Source organism: Schistocerca gregaria, chromosome 2 (genome assembly GCF_023897955.1).
Source record: "Schistocerca gregaria isolate iqSchGreg1 chromosome 2, iqSchGreg1.2, whole genome shotgun sequence".
Classification (NCBI taxonomy): Eukaryota; Metazoa; Arthropoda; class Insecta; order Orthoptera; family Acrididae; genus Schistocerca; species Schistocerca gregaria.
Window position 1 is genome coordinate 197,717,660 of NC_064921.1, and position 17,067 is coordinate 197,734,726.

Consider the following 17,067-nt stretch of genomic DNA (forward strand, 5'->3'; position numbering starts at 1 on the left):
TTGCTTTCAAAACACAGGTGAGCCTTGTAACGAATCACTGAGGATTTGACCCTAAGAACACGGTGGAAAACGGGAGTGAGAATATCTGGAAAGGAGAGGTGTGACCTGGCAGCAAGTGGAGGAAGAAAAGAGGTGGGAGGACTGAGTCAAATGCAAAGGACTTGTCAGCATCCAGACCCGGCAGTAGCTGGAGCAGGATCCAGATATAGATAGATACAAGGTATTATAAGAACCTGTTTCGTTTATAGCGCATCACCGCAGAACTGTATCAAATTATATATGAAAGTCAAGCCACACATCATCAATCAGAGCTCTGTTGTTACTACCTTCTTTACCTCATGACAAAAAGAGCATGCTAGGTTTATACAAGCAGTGACTGTGGAGACAGAGTTAACTGTAACGGAGTTGTTGCGCTATCTCCAGAAAAGCCATCAAACATGAGCACAAAATGTAATCCATAAATCTACACTAGACTGTTAATACATTTATAGTTCTTTGTGTGTATTGTGTGATTCCTATAAAATGGGAAGACCTACATCTGCTTAGTCGTGTGAGATGCTTCATGCTTCATTGTTCCAGCTTTTGTTTTGTCATCATTCTGATTTGTCTTCCTTTAAAACTGCCATGCTGGTGCCACTACTTTGTGGTGTCCCATTCCCCCTGATCGTGGTTTAATGCTATATATGTTTTTATACATTATGAAAGAGCTAAATTTTTGTTGTTTTCCAACTTATCAGTTAAAGTATCTTGCATGATTTTTATCTGTACTGCCATTTTACTTCAGGAACAATAAATTTGGACAATACTAATACATTGATACAAACAACTTAATCTGTTTTGACTGCAAATGAAAGTGAACTTATTTTGTCAAAGCACTTCTTCCTCATGTATGAGTGTTATTTAGAGACCAAGGAATTATATCTTCAAAACATTGCATTAAACAGTGTTATTTCTGTTTGTTGGCTCTTTCTTTTAAAAGTTTTAAAGTAAATCCTCCATAAAGTTAAGTGTTCTAATGGGCTTAGCTGACTTACTACTCTGAAAATTTCTTTTTTTTCCATCATGAAAAGAAGAGTTTTGGTTTGCATAAATTGAGGCCAGAGGTGAAATCTGGTGACAGGCAGACATACTGATATCATTATCAAGTGATGTTTTCCCCCATTTCTCACTGTCTTATCTAGCACATGGTGTATAGTATGCCTCAATTTGTGCCAGAGACCTTACTCGGTCTCCTCCTTGAAATGTTGACTGTTCAGTCACACACCAATCATTTCCTTGTTGAACTTATTAATCAGAAATATTGTTCTTCCTTTTTCAATTTTTCATTCAACACTAATGACCAAAGCCTAATGGTTGCTGAGTTACATCTGGTGTTCACCAAATCAGAATGCCCAGGCCTGTTTGTTGACACCAGATTCAAAAAATTTTCCTTTGCAAATGGCTTGTCACATCAATTGCTCTAGACAGTTTTTGGCATTTAAGTTTAATATATTGTCACTACAGAATTTTTCCCTGCTTCAAATTCTTAACAAATATAGTTTGCAGTCTACAGACTGCAGATTTAAATCCCTCCTATTACTGTTGCATGGAAAAAGAATTTACAAACAATATTTTTGAAGCTTTTTCTGTAACTGGTATACCATAAATACACCACAACCAATCATGGCCTTTCTACCCTTCCATTACATATTTCATTCAGAAGTTAGGGGACAAGTGTAATGTAGGCTGTCTCTTTAGTGGGTTTGTCGCATCTTATGAGTGTTCTGTCAACAAAGCGCAGTCTTTGTTTCGCTTTCCCCACAATATTATCTATGTGGTCTTTCCAATTTAAGTTGCTCATAACTATAATTCCTCGGTATTTTGTCGAATTGACAGCCCTTAGATTTGTGTGATTTATTGTATACCGTACATTTATCAGATTTCTTTTTGTACCCATGTGGATGACTTCGCACTTTTCTTTGTTTATTGCCAATTGCCACTTTTCGCACTATACAGAAATTCTCTCTAGATCATTTTGTACTTGGAATTGATCATCTGATGATTTTACTAGATGGTAAATTATAGTGTCATCTGCAAACAATCTAAGGGAACTGCCCAGATTATCACCTAGATCATTTATGTAAATAAGGAACAGCAGACGGCCTATTACACTACCTTGTGGAACGCTGGACATTACTTCTGTTCTACTCGATGATTTATCATCTATCAATACGAACTGTGACTTCTCTGAGAGGAAATCACAAATCCAGCCACACAACTGAGACGATACTCCATCTGCATGCAATTTGATTAATAGTCGCTTGTGAGGAATGGTATCAAAAGAATTCTGGAAATCTAGGAATATGGAATCGATCTGAGATCCCTCATTAGTTCATGCTCCCTCATTAGTTCATGCTAATAAAGAGCTATCTGTGTTGCACAAGAATGATATTTTCTGAATCCATGTTGGTTACGTATCAATAAGTAATTTTCTTCAACGTGATTCATAATGTTCGAATACAGTATATGCTCCAAAATCCTACTGCAATTTGAAGTCAGTGATATGGGTCTGTAATTGATCACAGTGGGAGGTATCAGAACGGATGCTTTACATATGAAATGTATTAAGCTCCAAAAGACAGGCTGTTGTCCACAGCTGTCTCTTCAGTTGGTAATGGGTCATTTAATGCTGCTGCTTATGACCCTGTGGCCTTTCCTTCTCTGGCTACACCCTGGGAGGAGTGCCAGGCTTACCGGCTTGGGGCGAAACACTTTCCCCACTACTTGATGTGTAACACAACTGACGAGGACGCGCTTACTGCCACCAAGCCTTTATTTTTTGTGGAAAAAATTGAGGTCAAGTGTGGTGGAATAGTCTCTCTCAGTAAGATGCAGCCGGCTCTGCTGGTGATCAAAACTACTTCTGCTGCCTATTCTACAACCCTTTGTGTTTGTGAGCATCTTGGCAACATCAAGTGGTGTACATTACTCCTCACCAGTCATTAAATAGAGTTCATTGAGCCATTTTTCATAGGGACCTCATCTTTCAGACTGATGAGGAACTCTGGGATGATGGGTCATTAACTTTGTTAGGTGTGTTCAGAAAGATTATAAGGAAAATCACACTAACACCTTTATTCTGGCATTTGAGAGGGATACCCTTCTGGAGAAGGTCAAGGTTATGTGTAATTGGTGCAACATGAAGGCATACAACCCACCACCTGTACGGTGTTTTCAGTGCTTGCATTTTGGGCACATGTCTTCCTGCTGTATGGTAGACCCTCTATGTGGTGAATGGGGACATCAAACCCGTGAGGTAGCTCACTATGTTCCACTGCCCATGTGTGTTAATTTTGCCACATTGCCCGGTATATAAGAAGGGGAAAGAAGATAAATGAGGACGAGTCTCTTGACTGTATGTCTTACACTGAGGCTTATGAGAAATATGTCTGATTTCACCCCATGTCAATGATGTCTAATTTCATCTCTGTTGCATCCTTTCCCCCTTCTCCCTCCTCCTTACCACAGTCCTGTCCCCTCTTTCCTCTTCCCCTCCCACTGCGGTTCCCACATTGCACCCTATGGGTGCTGCTCCCCCTCCCCTATCTTTGATGCAGCCAGTGATGGTGCTCCCTCCCAGGACCCCTCCCCCAGCATCTCCCAGACTGGGGCCTGCTGCCACGAATCAGCCACAGGACCCATAGTCTGTGCGCCCACTCACTTTCAACTCTGGATCTTGCAGAAACCTGCTCTCCGTCTGTGCCCTGCCCTCCTCAACCTATGAAAGAGGAGAAGAAGAAGAAAAAGAATCTTATTTATGGATGTCACCCTGTCCTCATTGGTGACAGCTGGTCACCATGCAGTGTGATTGGCCCCAGCCCATTCACCTCCCATTTGGATCTCTGTTTTGTGTTTATGCAAAGGAACTGTAATTAATACTACTGTCTCCTCTGAGAGTTGCAATCCCTTATTTCCTTTGACTCAGCAGCTTGTGTCATTGTCCAGGAATTCAATTTCATTACTGCTCACTCACTGACCCATCTTGGGTTTAGAGATTTATGTTGTAACTGGGTCAGCCCTTTTAGGGCTTTCAGTGGTGTTTGCATGTTAGTCCATATGGATGTTGTTAGTACATGGATCCCCCTTCATACTACGTTGGAAGCAGTCGCCGTTAGGATCCCTCGAACTCTGCAGTCATAGTCTGCAATCTCTGTCTCCCTCCTGACAGGTCACCTATATCTGCTGCCCTAACAGCCATCCTTCAGCAACTGCCCCCCCCCTCCCTCCCTCCCTCTCTCTCTCTCTCTCTCTCTCTCTCTCTCTCTCTCTCTCTCTCTCTCTCTCTCTCTCTCTCTCTCTTCCTCCTCCTTGGAGATTTCGATGCCCATCACCCTGTTTTTTGGAGCAGTGCTTCTTCATCTAGTCAGGGACTCCTCATTGATCAGTTTCTTGTGGACCATAACCTGTGCCTTCTTAATGATGGTTCTCCTACTAATTTTAATGCTGCATATGGCACTTTCTCTGCCATTGGACTATTGCTCATTTTCCCTGCCCTTCTTTCATCCTTACACTGTTTGCCACATGGTGACCTCTGCAATAGTGACCACTTCACATTGATTCTCTTGTTCCCTTCCTGCCTCCATATGGCCAGGTTTCCCTACTGGTCTTTCCATCAGGCTGATTACTGCCATGTCATGTTTACACCTTCTTTGCCAGGTTGTATTGATGAAGTCTTTTATGATCTGTCCCACACAATAAGTTGCACCACCAGCATTGCCGGTCCCCACTTAACGGGCCCCATTCGCCACATGCCAGTTCCATGGTGGTGCACAACCATGACCACATCCATCTGTGATTGTTGTCATACCTTGCAACATCTTAAGTAACACCTGTCCCCCACTAGTTTTATTGCCTTTAAATGTCTTCATGCCAAAGCCCATCACTTAATGAAAATGAGCAAGAGTGTGTGTTAGGAACGCTTTGTCTCCTCACTAAGTTTTTCTGTTGCTTCATCACAGACTATGCTCTGCACCCTCCAGAGTTGTCAGCAGTAGTCTTCTATTCTGGGCCTTGCACTTTCAGGGGCCTTTGTACCGATCGATCAGATCTCGCAGAACACCTCACAACACGCACTAGAATGGCATCAGCCTCCTGTCCTGTGCCTTCCTCTTCCAGAAACAACAGGCTGAAACTTCCCATGTATGTTTTATCCCTTGTCATCCTACAATGAACCTGAGTGAGAAATACTTCTGGCCCTCTCTTCTTCCGAAGATTCAGCCTCTGGCCCTGATTCCATCCATAACCAATTGCTTCAACATTTCAATTCTCCATTATGACAGTATCTCCTGTGGGTGTTTAGCAGTATTTGGATCGTAGGCATTTTCTCCTCTCAGTGGAGAGAGAGTATCATGGTTACTATCCTTAAGCCTGCAAGGATACAGTATGTCATCCCTTGATAGTTCCCAGCCCATCAGTCTGATCAATGTCTCCTGAAAGTTACTTAACAGTTGGTGGCTCATCAGCTCATTTGGGACGTTGAATCTTGGGAGATTTTATCTTGTTACTAGTGCAGCTTTCAGGAGGGATGGTCACCAATCAATCATCTGCTTCAATTGGAAATGGAATTCGGCAGGTCTTTTCTGAGCACTATTGTCTTTTTGCAGGTTTCTTTAATCATCGTACAACACAGCTTGGTGCCATCACATCCTACTTGCCCTCCCCCTTTCAATTTTTGTTCGCCAGAGCTCGGGTTGGCACCATACTCAGCTCCCTGTAGACCCAGGATTAATGGCATTCCACAGGGATCCATATTAAGTGTCCTTTTCCCCCATTCCTGTTAATGGACTTGTGGCATCCGCTTAACCATTGATCACCCCTGTTCTGTATGTGGACAATTTCTCTAACTGAGCTAGCTCCCATTCAGTGGCCTCTGTGGAATGACAGCTGCAGGGTGCCATCCGGCACGTTTCTGCTTTGACGCTCTCACACAGTTTTCAATTCTATCCCATTAAGTTAAGGGTGGTGCATTTCTGATGCTGTACTATGATCCATCCTGAAACAGAGCTGTACCTTGACACACACAACCTGATTGTGGTCCCCCCACATCTGAAGGTTGGCAGTTTTTGTAAACTCCATGTCCTTGCCCACATCTCTTGTGGTATGGATTGTTCAAACCTTTCTCCTCCTTTATTAGGCATTATTTCTGTCTTGTGTGGACTATGGTTGTCAAGTTTATGGATTAGCTGCCTCTTCCACACTGCTCCTTCTGGACCCACTTCACCATTGTGGTGTCCATTCAGACACCGATGACTTCACACTATCCTTGTCGAAAGTCTTCTGGTTGATGCTGGGATCCCCTTTCGGTTTGGTACTCCCAGCTGCTTGCTTCCTTTGCTGTCACTGTGTGCTCTGTCCCTGCTCATCCCTTCCCCCCATTAACCAACCAACCAGGCTAAATGTGTAACAGACATTATGTTGTGCGTGTCTGCAACTCGGCATGTTGTCTTTACGGTGAATAGCAATCTGTCCTTTTCCTTATGTTGTTGGTATTCTAACCTAGAGTTTCCATTGTTTAATATTATATTTGGAAATTTTTGGCAGAAAGAAAATAATTTAGGAGTCAAGAGAATGATTCACCAAATAGTAGAGGCAATGAGTCAATGACAGGCACACAAATCAGATGGAAAACTTCACTAGCTTCGAGACAAACCCTTTTTCAAGCTACCCTCCAAATCTAAGAAATTACCCCTTTTTTAACTGGGAGCCCTTAGTGCCAATCCATGAGCTCCACAAAACATTAAGCATTTTAATACTTCATTTAATATGTGCCTAGGCTTGGTAATTAATTCATGCTGACTCAAGATGAGTAGCAAAACATTTTGTATTTACTAACATTTTGTAAATGTAGTCCGCTTTCCTTATGTTTCTTGTTTCAGTCACTTATACCTTTAGATCAGTGTGGTTCCCAACCTTTCTTAGCCCATGCACCCCCTCCCCTCCACCCCCACCCCCTTACTCACTTCTGTTCCCTCCACTGTCACTCACCATAGTGCAGTGCCTAACTAAATTTTAGGATAAAAATAATTATCTTCGAACAATTTTTGAATGCTTTTATTTTCATAATCATGAAAGATCTTTAGTTTTCGCTGGTGTTTGATGAAACCACAAACCAATGAGTCAATTTGTACAACTTATGTCTAGAACTTTATTTGTGTTGTTCCCAATCAGTTATATCATAAATTTTGGTTCTAATCCATTCAGTTTCTTGCTGTTGTAGTAAAAAATATACTTTCATGTCTCTAGATCTTGACTACTGTGTATCAACTAGTGAGGGTAGACACTTATTGCGTAACATGTTTCCCCTGCACTATTCCTCTCCCTAGTGGCACTTGCCTCAGCTGCTTCCTGCACCTCCTTTTAAAATTAACAAATTTAAAAAATAACAATATTATGAAAAGGAAAGTTGCTACTCAACATATAGCGGAGATGCTGAGTCACCAGTTTGGCATAACAAAAAGACTGTCACAAATAAAGCTTTTGGCCATATAGGTTTTCATCAACAATAGATGTAGACACACACACACACACACACACACACACACACACACACACACACACACACACACACACACACACACACACACGCGCGCGCGAACACAAAGTTAAAATGTGTGCACTGTACTTAGTGTTGGTAAATCACTTGACTGTCAATCTTTTCTTCTGAACTGGCAGGGACATTCATGAGATATTTAGAAGCTCGCTCCCAAAGTAGGTTACCCCCGGTTCCGTATACCACTCCCGTTTTGTCAAACTTCGTTCTAAGTTCATTAATATGACCTTCATTTATACAGATGGCTCTAAGACCAATGACAGGGTCGGGTGTTCTTTTATTGTTGGGGCACAAAGTTTCAAATACCGGCTACATGGCCATTGTTCGGCCTTCACAGCTGAGCTGTTTGCCCTCTACCAGGCTGTTCTTTAAGTCTGCCGCCACCGACATTCTGCTTATGTCATCTGCTCCGATTATCTGAGTGCCATCCAGAGCCTCAGTGATCCGTATCCGGTTCACCCTTTCGTGCACCGGATCCAACGCTCTCTTCAGCAGCTGGTGGACGACGGGTCTCCAGTTAGCTTTATGTGGGTTCCTGGCCATGTCGGTATCCGTGCGAACGAAGCTGCAGATGCTGCGGCCAAGGCTGCGGTCCTCCAGCCTCGGACGGCTTCCTGTTGTGTCCCACCATCAGCTTGTAGCAGGGTCATTTGTTGGCGCATTTTATCACTGTGGCATGCCGATTGGGCTGCTGCACTTACGGACAACAAGCTTCGGGCCTTGAAACCTCTTCCCGCGTCTTGGACGTCCTTCTCGGCTGGAGGAGGTCGTTGTGGCCCGACTACGAATTGGACACTGCCGGTTCAGCCATCGCCATCTGCTGAGGGCTGCGGTGGCGCCGTTCTGTCTGTGTGGGCAATTGCTGACGGTCCACCGCATTTTAACGTCCTGTCTGGATTTTACTACACTGCGTCTTGATCTTGGCCTGCCATGTACTCTGGATGCCATTTTAGCGGATGACCCAGGAGCTGCTGCTCGCGTTCTTCATTTTATGAACTTGACACGCCTGTCTAAGGACGTTTGATTATGCTGTTGCTTTTTAATCCTATGCCTGTTAATACATCTTTTATAGTGTTGTCCCTTTTAGTTGCTGTTTTAACCTTGTGCTTCGCGGTGTATTCCTAACTTAGTCCGGGCGCTAATGACCATTGTAGTTGTGCGCCCTAAAACCACAAAAAAAAAAAGATATATTTAGTGTTTGTGTCATATATGTTGCACTTTTACCATCAGCACAAAGTATACATGTGGTGGAGATGGACTGTGTGAGGAAGAGGACGTCCATACATTTGTTTCATAACCTGTCACCTCCACCCTATCGAGTAACCGAGAAGAAAGTAAATAGAGTTAACTTGTGTACAATCAGTATTAGAGTCTTAGAAAATTGTGAGAATTTTAAAAATAATTTAGTTTCGTGACTGAAACACAGTTAAAGCTTTTGGCTTTTACCCCTCCAGAGGTAATTAATCCCAGGTTGGGAACCACTGCTTTGGATTCTTACAGCCAACTGTTGTCTACAATTATTTACCTCCAAATAATTCACAATAGAAATACAATAACTTTTTTCATAACTCAGTATTAACTGCGACTTTCTGGAGAACCATGCTTGCAGAAAATTTTCGTCTTCTTTCCATCAAGTTGAGACATCAAAAAATCTTTGGGTTCATGTGTACCTAACCACTTAATTTCTAGCTTCTCTTTGAAGTTTGATAAATTAAATGGCATTTTTAGTAAGCAATGTAGGCCTACTTTATTAATTTTAAAAGAGTATTTGAGTTTCAACCACACATCTCCCTAATATAGAACATAATGAGTAATGTCTCTGTTTGCTGTTTGTGACTTTTCTCATTGACAAATGGCTATAAAGGGGAAATGAGTGCAGTAAGCCACATGACACCGACTACAGGTTAGTGTGTTAAATGATGCAGGTGAAAATTCGGGCTGAGGGCCCAAGCCAACTGGCACCAAATGCTGTGTGGACGTGAACAGGTGGGAGAGTGGTAACGTGACAGACAGTAGGGTACGCTGGGTTGCGGAGGGGGGGGGGGGGGGGGAAGAGGGCTATGCGTTAGCTGGTTTGCCCCCTGGGCCACAGGTGGCCCTAAATTATGCATCAGCAAGGGGCGAGGTGGAGAAAGGAAAACAGCTTGGTCATGTCACTAAGAGAGCAAGTTTGGAAGCCTGGAGCTCAAGTTTGGAAGCCTGGAGCTCAAGCTACCTAACAGTGACCCTTAGTATTAGCTGAATGGGGTGGGGAAGGAAAAAAGATTCATCACATTGGAGCTTATGCTCGGGAGGGGTGAGGGTAGAGTAGTGGCAAGACCTAGCCCAGCTACTGGCAGCTCAGAGTATGGTGGAGTCGGGTACCTCTGGCCCTAAAAATGAGGCACCCTGCTAGCAATTTTACTTACTATTTTCTGTTTGCCTGTCAGTGTCTCAATGTTTCAGTGAGTGGTCACCTTTCTCCTAACCTATACAGTCGAATTTTATATGTGTGTCTCTGCCGCTCAGTACCTACTCTATGTGGTGAGCAGTAGTCTACCCTACTTCATGTCATTACTTGCAGTAAATTATTTTTAGTGTGTATTGAGCAGCATTAACTTAAAGTCTGTCTCTCACTTGGGAGCTTTAGGATTCCTATTCTTTTCTAGCCATTCAGATTCAATTTTTCTGCTGCTTCTACAAACAAGTGAAGCCATACACTGGATCTTTTCATTTGAAAAGGAAACAGACAGTTTAATTCTCAATACAGATGCATTAGATTCAGTTGTGCAGACAACTGCATAAGCTGCCAACAGACATTAGTTTTAAAAGTACAGCTTACAAAATACATGTTATTAAATTGATTAGAGCATAAAAAGTAGTAGTACTGCTGATGGTATCTCTAGTAGAATATTGAAATATTGTGTTCCTGTGATGGGGTTAACTGTAAGTTGTCTTTGTGATCAGTCAAGGACTCGTGGCACATTTACTGACATTCTTGAATATGCTATAGAAACACCCATATAAAAAAACGGAGATTAGCAACCCACTTGTAATTACAGACCTGTTCAGTGCTTCCAGTCTTCAAAAATGTATGAGAAAGTTGCCTCATTCAACTAAGCCAAACTTTTTAACTACCAGTCAATTTTACTTTCATAAAGGATTCTCACAGCTGTGCAAAACATCATCAGTGAAGAGCATATTTCACCAATGCAGTTGCTTGTGACACCAAATACAACCCAACTTCGAACATGACCCCCCCTGAATAATGGTGGACACTTTCTCCATATCTGGGTCTCCTCCTTAATTTAGTGATGCATGCTGTACTCAGTAAAACAGGTATTTTCTCCAAATATGTCTGCACCTCAGAGATATAGTCTACAACATATTTCATTGGCAGAGGTGAGCTGTCTGTTCATAGAACTGCAACAGATAGATGTTGGAAGTTAGCCCTTAAAGATGATTGAGATGGAAGATTCTTGTTATTTTTAAGGGTCAGCTTGCCTTTTTCAATAAAAGCTGATTGACTATACTGAAATGTGTCAGCTACGTATTTGACTTTTTGCTAGTGTTCAGCATCATCCAGAGCCAAGAAACAGGTGCACCAAGGCTATTTCTTTAAAGGGCTGAATGCAGGTAGAAGCTTTCAGAAATACTTTCTTAACATAGGAAATGATACTGTTACCTCAGTAAAATTATTTCTGGTTTCCTCTATAGACGGTATAGGACATGGGGAAGGCAGCTGCTATGGATCACTCTGGACTAGAATTCTGTCTGTATTGATCGCACTTCAAACATAGAGGTAGCATAGTATGTCATGAACAGCAAAAAGTTCTCACCCCTATGTTCTCATGGCCATAGGATTGTAGAGCATCCCTGACAGTGTCGGGCACAATATTGTGACTTGTCTGCTCCAATTCTTTACAAAGGAGTATGTGAGATTTACCTGGTGCAACAGAATCTAAGTTCCCACGACGACATTAGTTATAAATCTGCCGCAGCTGTTACTGCTCTTGTCTACTGAAAATCAAATTTAATGGTTGCCAATGTCTGTTTTTGTATCAGCAATTTCGTTTTTATACAACTGTTTCAAATAATTTTTACACATTGTCGACTCATCTGGTATACTGCGGCCACTGAAGTTTAAAAGGAGGGTGCTTTAGCACATTCCATGGTACATTAACTGATACTAAAGACTCATATAAGTCTATATTAGGGCTATCCACATCACTACTTGTCATAGAGAAAACTGAAGGCTGAATCTGAATCTGTTGTTTGCTCTACTTTCTAGTGACGCTTGTAAAATGAGCTACAAATCTTTGTGATAAAGCAAATATGACTTTAGCCCACCTGGCTAACCGTGCAGTCTAACGCACTGCTTCCCCAGCACGAGTCCGCTCAGAGGATTAGTGTCGAGGTCCGGTGTGCCAGCCAGCAGGTGGATAGTTTGTAAGGCAGTTTTCCATCTGCTTCTGCGAAGGCTAGCTGGTTCCCCTTATTCTGCCTCATTTACACTATGTAGGCAATTGCTGCGCAAACACTGTCTCCACCTACATAATTACTCTACCACACAAACATTATGGGGTATAGGACTTTCCGGGGGAGGGGGTGGGGGGGATGACCACTGTTGGCCAAACTACTCAATAACCTTGGGTTCAGTGTAGGGTGGTGGTGGGATTGGTGGAGTGCTGTGACCTGTTGTGAACCACTGAGGTCTATAGCAGGATGAAGCCTCTCCATCATTTCTAGGTCCCTGATTTAATACATAATACACACAAATATCTTTCTATCATGGCTTACCTAAAATTAAAACATACAAACACCAAGAACATTTTTTTTTTTCAGGTAACTTCAACAACATCAATCTATTTGCAGAAATGCATGATACAGACTTTGCTGTCTTACAGTACATTCATTCACTACCATTTTTGACTACGGATCATCTTCACAGTGCTAGCACAAAACCGGAACAAAGTGAAAACTGTAAAACTCTAAACACATTACATTTTCATGAGAATTATCCGTCAGAAAAATTAAGTGTACTTACGAAAAATATTCATTGTAACAATTTCAAATGGCCTACATGCAATTTGACCAGAAAATTGTACACCATTGCTGACTTGAAGGCATATGAAAATTTATACTTAGTGCCATAATAAAGGGTTAACCAATCAGAAAAAGATGTTGAAAACATAAAAACCTATAAGATTAGTAACTGCACAGCAACAATGCTCAGGCAGAACAAGAACCAGTTGCCTAAAATGCAAGAGTTAAATGCTGTGATACAAAGTCAAACATCATAGGTCAAAGAACAAGTTACGAAGTATGTGTACACAATAGTATAGCCACAAGAGATATACACGCACTCACATTACAGTAAAAGAAATACAGTAACATAAGATACATTTGTACATGACTTTTTAATGTTCTATACAATATTATGTAATTTAATAGTCACATATTATTATTATAATTGTCTCATGATAAAAAGAAACCAATCATTTGGTGAAAACTACCACATATGAAAATATGCATCTATATGTACAATATTATGTAACATCACATTCACATGATGCTATTGTAATGTCACATCACATTATAATGTCACATGAGAGAAACAAACTGGCCATTTGGTAAGAACTACAACATATGAAAATATATGTAGACATAAGAGACAATCCAATTGCCAGCAGCAGCAAAACAATTTGAATGTCATACCCATATCAGAGGTTCGAGAATACAAATAGTGTAACCAAATGAGGAACTGCATACAACAACAATTTGGTGAGAACTACAACATGAGAAAAATATACGTAGACATGTAATGTTGAAACATTATGCGAGACAATACCACTAAAAACAAAGAGCATAAAAGCAAAACAGCCGGAACAATTCCAACACTGAGTTCATATCAGTTTCGCGTTTGGGTCAGTAGATAACATGCCATTTATGTTAATGTCAGGGACACCTGTTGGGGTCTGGTGCCCAAAAAGACGTCAGATCTTCGTCCAGACTTGGGAGGGTGAAGTATTGCACCCAATGGTCTACATGTACCTCTCCCGTACCTCTCCCAACACTCCTGTTTGCATTGTTTTATAAGCTGGTGAACATAAGCACAGAACCTAGAGGCTGTTAGGTGCTCTAGAGAAGGGTGCTGCTTATGTCGCTGTAGAGCTTGCCAATGCTCCTTAATTGCCTTCGCGGCTTCTGGCGACCACCAAAGGACTGTCTTTCACTGCAGACACCCTAAAGAACGAGGGATGGCGTTTTGCGCTGCAGAAATGATTGTTGTAGTAACCTGTTCAACGACAATGTCGATGATGCCATGTGAGGGAGATTCAGCAGCAACAGCAGAGGTGAAAGTTTCCCAGTCCGCCTTGTTTAAAGCCCATCTGGGCAGGCGTCCATGGGCCTGATGCTGGGGAAGTGACAGGAAGATGGAGAAGTGGTCCCTACCACACAGGTCGTCATGTGCTCTCCAGTGTATAGATGGGAGAAGGCCAGGACTGCAAACCAAGAAATCAATGGCCAAATATGTGCCATGTGCCTCACTGAAATGTAGGGGGTACCTATATTTAAGAGGCAGAGGTCGAGTTGTGACGGTAAATTTTCCACCTCTCTACCTCGGCCAGTAAGCATGGCGCCACCCCACCACACAAGGAGTTATGGGCGTTAGAATGTCCCAAAAGCAGGAAAGGTTTAGGGAGTTGATCAATCAGTGCAGCTAATATGTTCAGGTGTACTGCACCATCTAGAGGAAGATATACATTGCAGACAGTTATTTGCTCTCCTGACAACCACAGCGTCAAGAGGGGTTTGAAGGGGCACAGGTTCACTACATACTCAGTTCAGGACATAGACGCAAACTCCACCCAAAACTCTGTTATAATCGCTACAGTTCCTGTAATATCCCTCATAGCCACAGAGGGCAGGGGCCCGCATTGCCGGGGACCAGGTTTCTTGGAGGGCAATGCAGAAAGCAGGTGTAAAGCTTAACAGTTGCTGTAGCTCAGCCAGGTGGTGGAAAAAACTGCTGCAATTCCACTGTAGGATTACATGATTGTGAGACTGGGAAGGCATGAAACACTCAAAGAGGTACTCTACACCTCAGGGTCACCTGCTGCCACCGGTACCTGTGCGATCAACATCTGTTGTGTCCGAGGGCCTAGCAAAATATAAGTCCTCAGCGGGTGCCAGAATCTCCACCACATCCTCAGACACAGAGCTTGTAGGTAGTGGTGGTGTGGGTGCCACCGCAGTGTCTTGGTCCTTGGGGTTTTTTTTTCTCTTTAGGTTTCTGTCATTGCTCCTTAGGTTTGTCAAGCTGGAAGGGCTTCACTGATTCAGTCTCAGGGACTGAGAGGGACCATGAAGCCCTACAACCAGCTACCTGTGGTTGCTTCAGCCACTGGAGGGTGTCAGCTTTGCCATTGGTAGGAACCTGGGAAGGGAGTGACCCAAGGGATCCCTTCCTGGCAAGAGGAGCCGCTCCAGCTGAGAAGTGGGGACTGACACCCCCGATAGTTGGGGGGTGTTGCTCCTGCAGTAGGTTGTGCAGGAGCAACAGAGAGGGAAGTACCTCCCACCATCAAGGGGGCAGGTGGAATCTGATGGCTCTAAGAGCCAACTGTACGCAGTGGAATGGAAGATGGTAGAACCATTGTCGTAGCAACTGTGTAGGTTGACATGATATGCACAGGCTGAAGCCTCTCATATATTCTCTTAGCCTCAGTGTAGGTCAGTTGGTCTCGGGTCTTGTATTACATTATTTTTCTTTCCCCCACCCCTTAGCAAACAAGCTAAGAAGTCCATTACAGTCAACAGCGCAGAAAGCACAGAGGATGGAGGAAAATGCACCCAGGAGGATGACCTCTCACAACAGCTGGAGAGTGAACAGAAGTGCAGATCAACGTCAACGAAGGATGCAAGAGCTCTCAGCACATGATAAACACTATGCACCATGTAAGGGATTCTTCCCCAATTGGCTCACTCTTCGAGAAAATTTTGAAAAATGGAGGTCGAACCCTACTGGGGACCATCACTTAAATGCCAAAACAAGTGATTGTCCTTTTAGTCACCTCTTATGACAGGCAGGAATAACTTGGCCCTATTCTAACCCCTGGACCCGCAGGGGGTAGGGGGCTGGGAGAAGTTTGAGGATACACACAGTGTAACAATTTGATACACCAAAAGTAAAATCATTCTAATTGTGCCATTGTTTTTGTTGTGGTCATCAGTCCTGAGACTGATTTGGTGCAGCTCTCCATGCTACTCTATCCTGTGCAAGCTGCTTCATCTCCCAGTACCTACCGCACCCTATATCCTTCTGAATCTGCTTTGTGTATTCATCTCTTGGTCTCCCTCTTTCCCTCTTCGATTTTTACCCTCCACACTGCCCTCCAGTACTAAATTGGTGTTTCCTTGATGTCTCAGAACATGTCCTACCAACCGATCCCTTCTTCTAGTCAAGTTGTGCCACAAACTCTTCTTCTCCCCAATTCTATTCAATACCTCCTCATTAGTTATATGATCTTCTCATCTATCTAATCTTCAGTATTCTTCTGTAGCACCAATTTTTGAGAAAGCTTCTGTTCTCTTCTTGTCTAAACTATTTATCATCCATGTTTCACTTACATACATGGCTACACTCCATACACATACTTTCATAAACAACTTCCTAACACTTAAGTCAATACTCTATGTTAACAAATTTCCCTTCTTCAGAAATGCTTTCCTGCCATTGCCAGTCTACATTTTATATCCTCTCTACTTCGACCATCATCAGTTATTTTGCTTCCCAAATAGCAAAACTCCTTTACTACTTTAAGTGTCGCATTTACTAATTCAATTCCCTCAGCATCACCCGACTCAATTGTGTCATACAAAACTGTAATTATTTATTTATTGTACTGCAACATGTGTGATTTGACATATCAATCAGTAATCAGTTTTATTGAACTAAGTACCATTAATCTTAAAACTGGCATATGCCCAAAACGCCTTATATTAGTCTAGAGCAGCAATAAGAAAAATCTATCACTGAATTTAACTACCAGGAAATATGTACGCATTTGTCACTGTAACAAAATGACCCTAGTTGAGAAATTATTCCTGCACCATAAAAGTATAAGAGCTTAAAAAGGGGGGGGGGGGGGGGGGGATGTGAGTAATACGATATCTATATCTCCATGGCCTATCCCTTACTTATGCTGGCCACACAAACTGCAGCCAGTCCTCAGCCTCACTTATTCCTGCCTTCCACACCTTCCTGTCAGCTGCATCTTCATCTCCCAGACCCAGTATCTTCATGTCTTGTACGGTATTATCCTTCCATCTCATTACCAGGCGTCTTAGTGGTCTCGTACCTTCAGTTCCACCATCCATCACTCCCTTTATTAATGTGTCATCTCTCCTCCTCACATGTCTGTACCACCTCAGTCTTTCAGTTTTTGCACTCGCTATTATGTCAGGTAGTGTGTATAACTGTCTTTAGTTCTCTG